We start from the raw sequence: 6,159 nt of genomic DNA, 5'->3' as shown, positions 1-6,159 counted from the left end.
TTGAGGGTCTGGGCCGAAAGCCCTCTTTAGTTCAATGCAACAAAAGCTGTCCCACAATGCATTGCCAGTGAAGGCAGAGCCACTTCCAGGGGTGAAACAACAATCTCAGCCTCAATGAACTCTCTGCTAACAAGGCGCCAGTCATGGTGGAGATCTCAGGCGTGTGGACCTCTCTACTTTTCACAGCTCCAGCTGAGATCAGAAAGAGACACACCAAAATGCCATGAAAAAAAATGTTGGGTTCCCACCCTAGCCAGAAACAAGAAGCAGGCAGAATCTCTGGGGAAAGCGAATTCTCGTTAGGTGTCCAGCACAACCAAGGCATCAGAGAAACATTTGGAGAAACTAGCAAGTATGCAAGTGTTTATCCCATCCCCTGAGCAACATGAGGTTTGCCTAGTGCTGGTCTTAATGCTCACGCTGCTTCTTACTGATGGCCACTAGCCTTATTTTTATTGCTTGCTGATTTCCTACAAGTTTTGTTTATACAGCACGGAAAAGTCAAGCCAGGCAGACAGTGTGACACACATCAGAGTATAATGAATCCACACGGGGCAGACTGCAGGCTATATACAAATCATTTACCCACATGAAGAGCTCTAAAAGCATCCAGCACTAACACTTGAGCTGAAGGAGGCAGCATTGGTAATAGATCTTTTCTACTCCGTAGCCAGTTGGTAAAGTCTGAGGAATTACTCACTCATTCATGCACCCCCAGATTCCAACAGGCTGACTGGTTCTTATGGCCATGCTGAATTCATTCCAAGGAGAGGAGACGGTGAGCTTCTGTGCTGGAATTCCGCTGCCACTGCTCCCCAGCTGACCCTTCGGGAGGATGCTGATACTCTCCGCGCGCCTCTTGCCTTCCATCGGAGCTTCGCAAAGCGCTTTGCCGACATTAACGAATTACGCCTCAACAGAAGACGATCCTGGCTTGTGACTGGCTGAAAAGAGTCAAACGACTGGTCAGGATGTCTCTCTTGTTCAGCTCCTCAGCAATTCCCAGACCTGGGGCAATGTCATGCAAGATTGAGTATATGAAGGGCTGGATTTGGATTGGCTGTATCTGAGCTCTACAGTAGAGGAAAGGATGGTCCAGAGGTTAGAGCATGAGGCAAGGATTGAGGACAGCTTCCCTATTCAGTTCCCTATTCTGTGATAGGCTTCCTGTAGGTAAGTCACTTAGGGAATTTCTACACTGCATTGTGTTTCCAAACCTGTACTAGAGCTTCCACATTGCAGAGCAAACCTGGTTTTACAGCTGCTGGATCCAAGTTTCACGGCTGTGCTAATGTGTCCATATTGCACCACAAAGACCTTCTGACTCCAGTCTTCAGCTTGAGCTGCGTCCACATTGCATAATGACAGGGGGTGGATCTGTGTCACAGTGGGACTTGAGCTCTGACCCACCCTGCTAGCAGGGACCTAGGACCCGGGTCCTGAGTGCTTGCTGACCTGAGTTTGTAGCTGGAAGGGGGCTTTGGGCTCCAACCTGAGTCAGTGCCTAGTCTTCATGTGCAGTGTAGACAGACCCTCAGGGTGTAGCTGCACGGCAGCTGGAAGGTTAAATCCCAATGTAGGCAGACATATATGCACTAGCTCTAACACCTGACAATAGCCATGTGGCCATGGCAGCGATAGCTAAATGCCCAAGTACCTACCCAGAGATCAATGTGGGATCGTACTTGGGCACTGAGCCTGAACCCCGGCCGTACTGCTATTTCATTGACTCAGAGAATTGCAGGACTGGAGGGGACCTCGCGAGGTCATCTAGTCCAGTTCCCTGCACTCACAGCAGGACTAGTATTGTCTAGACCATCCCTGACAGGCCTTTGTCTAACCTGCTCTTAAAAATTTCCAGTGATGGAGATTCCACAACCTCCCTGGGCAATTTATTCCAGAGCTCAACTACCCTGCCAGTTAGGAAGTTTTTTCTAATCTCCAACCTCAACCGCCCTTCCTGCAATTTAAGCCCATTGCTTCTTGTCCTGTCCTCAGAGGTTAATGACAACAATTTTTCTCCCTGCTTCTTGTAAACTTTTATGTATTTGAAAACTGTTATGTCCCCCCTTGGTCTTCTCTTCTCCAGGCTAAACAAACCCAGTTTTTTCAATCTTCCCTCATAGGTCACATTTTCTAGACCTTTCATCATTTTTGTTGCTCTTCTCTGGACTTTCTCCAATTTGCCCACATCTTTCCTGAAATATGGTGCCCAGAACAGGACACAATACTCCAGTTGAGGCCTAATCAGCGTGGGGTAGAGCAGAAGAATTCGGTGCAGTGCGTGCGTGTCTACCTGCACTGGGAATTACACCTCCCCTCTTCTGTGTAGACACACCCTTAGCGTCTCTGCCTCAGTACTCCACCCACAAAATGGAGACAGTAGAACTTCACTAACCTGTATCACGGAAATAAATACTTTAAAGATTGTCAGACGTGCAGATACTATGGTAATAAGGGCCATATAAGTACCTTTGATCTCTGCTTCCCACTGGGTTATCAGAAATAAATTGCAGCGTTCTCTGGACTTCTCATTTTGTGACCTAAATGCCCTCTGTTCCACTAAAGAAATGTCTGCCTCTAATGAAAGAGAATTCCAAGGATGACAGCTAGACATGTTTGGCTGTAACAATGATTGGTTTAGGATGCTGGGGTGAGAGATGGAATAGATCTGTGGGATCACTGAATTAATCCCTTCCCTGCAGGAGAGACATTGAACTGCGGCTGCAAAAGGACACAAAGAAGCTGCTTCATATTACAGTGAACATCAGATCAAGACTTACTGAGATAAACGCACAGGCGATATCACTATCAGTGTAGGGCCAGGTTTTTAAGGGTATTTAGGTGTCTAACTCCCAGAGTAGGTGCCTAAATACCTTTAATTCCCTCAGTGTTCCCCGTTATGCCAAATGAGGTGAGCACAGAGGGGAAGGGAGTCGCCATGGGTCACGTGGTGAGTCAATTGCAGAGGCGGAAATAGAAGCCAGGGGACCTGACCCCTAGTGCCTTACTCTAACCAATAGACACCACTCCCTTCAGCATCAAGAACATACGTGGGTTCCCCCAGATGCCCCCGTGGCAGGTTCAGCAAAACTCAGTATCTGCACAGATGACTCTTCGCAAGGACCTGTTCAGAGCAGTTTATTCAGAGAGGGCTCTTCGCTGCCACCAGAACCCACGACCAGGAGGTCTCGCTCCAGCTGACCGGCTCCTGGAAGAGTTCTGAGCCAGCAGAGGGGGGCTGTGTGAGGGGGAAGCACGCACTCCCTTTCAGGCTAAGCGTGTCATCTCCCCCACCAGCCGGAGCTGCGCAGCCCAAGGTCGCACGTGGCGTTCTGAATCGGAACTCCAGGCAAAACAGATGAGAGGGGCTGGAGGCATTAAAGGATGTGAAAAATGTGTTGCCACGGAGACGGGAGGCGAATGAGAGCCAGCTAGCAAGACAGAGAGAAGGAGCTGTGAGGTCAGTCTGTGCCCCGGCACACAGGCCTGCTTACACTCCACACACCGTCACATGTCACACCCCCCGGTTCACAGACGTGCAATGGGACTGTCACACGCAGGTCCACATGCAGACACAGAGGTTTACATGGAGGTGCAAGTACACACACACACACACACACACACACCTTCACCATGTGCAAGTAGACACAGGTTCGCAAATGTGCACATGCCCCCACACAACTGCAAAGTCACACCTCAACCCCTGCACTGACACCTGAACACACCCCCCCTAAACACAGCTACAAGCTCACACGCCCAGGCACACGCACAGATTTCATGCACCCAGGCTCACACACTCGGCACGGTGCGCTGCACCTCTGCTGATTATTGCAGTCAGTTACTGGGTCGAGTGTCATTTTGCAGATTGCTACTGTGCGGTGGCGGAGCAGGGACGGAATACGTTATTTCATTGCTTTATGATTATTATTATTTTCCTTTTGATTAATATAAAAATACATCCTTGGTGCAGCCAATTTAGCCAGGCCAGCCAGGGAGAGGGCAAAGAAATATAATGGGAAACATAAAGGAATTACACATACACACACACAAACTCATTCTGAGACCTTCTCTTGGAACACATGAACAGTCTAGGCCCAGACCACGCCTGGTTCCTGAGCTGTTACTAATCATCATGTTTATTACAGGCCAGTTAAGCACTAGTGTGCTAGATGGTCCCTGCCCCGAGGGAGGGTGGGCTGACACATCTACAGTCTCTGTGGGTAGGGAGAGGGACAGCGCACTCCAAGGCGGTGGGACAAATCCAGGAGCAGGACAATGGGGTTTGTGTCAGGGTGCGCCAAGGGCAGCGGTCACCGAACTTTTAACATCGCGCCCCCCCCCTTACCTGTGTCCACGCCTCCCCACCCCTTCCAGCTGGGGGACCTCTGGACTAGGGTTTAATCTCTCCCTGCTCATAGCCAAGACCCTGATTTCACAGGACATTAGGTGTGGACACAAACCTCGAACCACAAACCTTGCTGTGTTTGAGATGCAGCAAAGTCAGAGTGTGGAGAAGGCTCATACGCCCAGATGTCTGACGAGGAGACTCCGTGGCTTCTAGCTGCCGCCTCTGATCATGGGAACTTCGGTGTTGTTTAGATTAACCTCCTGTGTTTAGATCACAAACCTCGGTAAAACACCAGGTCCTGGGAAAAAAGTGTGCGCGTGTGTGTGTGTGTTGTTCTGCCAGGGAATTACTACGGCAACCTGAGGAAACGTGACATTCGGCAAACCGGGAAGCCCATTGTTTTCCAGAGGAGACTATACAAAAGTGGTGAGGACCGGCCAGTTCTTTTTCAAAGTAAGAACATTTCATGCTCTCTCCAACCGGAAATCCTTGGGCCCATTGAAATGAAGGGGAGTCTTGCCAGTAACATCAATAAAGCCAGGATTTCACCCTTGGTGTTCGTTCCCTTTGGGGTCTCCCCCACCTCAGCTCCCATAACCTGATGCAAAAGTCACCCAAACTGGGAAATCTATTATCGTTTTCATGTCTGCGAAGGAATTGGAAAAACAACCAGACCTGGCACGGGACATGTTTGTAGTTTACAGGATTACCATACAGAGGGCAGGCACATCACCTTAAAACCTATTCGTTTGACACTAACATTCTCTGAAGTAAAGGCATGCCAGGGGGAGAAGGAAGATAATACATTTTTCCCACCAAAAGGCCTTGCACAGAAATAGCAACAGATTTATCCCCTGCGCAGATGGCGAGGAAGGGAGGAGAAGAAGAGAGATAACAGACTCTAACTAAAATTCACAACAATTAACAGAAACAAGGTTTGCCCTTGCCATGACCCCATTCCCTGTAATTTAGGCCTGTTTTTAACTCTTTACTCTCCTACACAGGCCACAGCCACTCATCATAGCAACAGCTAGAAGAGGATTCTAATCCCACAACTCTAAAGGCACCGGCCTTCGCACGTGAGCTAGAAGAGAATCTCCATTAACTTTCAGCAGTATAGGGCCTATGATGCATAGGTGAAGAATTCTGATTCCAGCCAGTAAAGGGCATCCATAGACAGACAGACACACACAGAAACCATCCCTACTTACACAAGACCCTTTCCTCTTTGGGTGCTACCATAATACAAATAACAACAGCGTTGCCTCCCTGCCCAGTGGTAGCAGGTGCTGGGACCCTGTAGGTTGGATTGCCATTGACAGAAAAACCTGAGACACAGAGTCGGATATATTCTTAGTGCATCCTTCTGCGGCATGTGATCCCAGCATCCTACATAATCCGTAGGGCCCTGTCCAGATGCTACCACACAGCCATGAGATGGAGGCTTATATACAGCCGTTCCCACTAGGCTGGATTGGAGCGGCAATGCTAGAAGTGAAATGCTCTCTCCGAGCTATGTGACCCCCTGACACACCAGGTCTGGAACAGCGCTGCTGAGGATTTCAGACTGAGGCACTAACGGTACAGCCACACAGCAAAAAAAAACAAAAAACCCCGCAGCTGCACGTCTCAGATCCCAAAGCAAGTGACCCAGGCTCTGGGGCTAACAATAGCAGTGTAGACGAGGCTCTGAGCCACACCCCCCTTGCTAGGTTTCAGAGCCCAGGCTCTAGCCTGAGCAGGCATGTCTACACGGCTATTCTTCACCCTGGTGTACCAGCCCCGGGAACCTGAGTCAGTTGACCTGG

At 49.5% G+C, this 6,159-nt stretch overlaps 1 long non-coding RNA gene across 2 annotated transcripts in view; it reads right to left on the bottom strand.

Moving 5' to 3' along the window:
* Positions 1-3,124: 3,124 nt before the first annotated feature.
* The window catches only part of LOC137148334 (uncharacterized), a 31,387-nt gene continuing 28,352 nt past the window's right edge, over positions 3,125-6,159 (bottom strand). For both annotated transcript variants that reach the window (XR_010918503.1, XR_010918504.1), the window contains 2 exons: positions 4,464-4,611; positions 3,125-3,434 (listed from right to left, as the gene is read on the bottom strand). This is a non-coding gene — a long non-coding RNA (uncharacterized lncRNA). The remainder of the gene's footprint in view (positions 3,435-4,463; positions 4,612-6,159) is intronic.

This window comes from Emydura macquarii, unplaced genomic scaffold, assembly GCF_026122565.2.
Source record: "Emydura macquarii macquarii isolate MOO-44397 ecotype Brisbane River unplaced genomic scaffold, CSIRO-AGI_Emac_v2 contig_629, whole genome shotgun sequence".
Lineage (NCBI taxonomy): Eukaryota > Metazoa > Chordata > Testudines > Chelidae > Emydura > Emydura macquarii.
The sequence above is the reverse complement of the archived record's forward strand: the minus strand, read 5'-3'. Positions and strand labels throughout refer to the sequence as shown.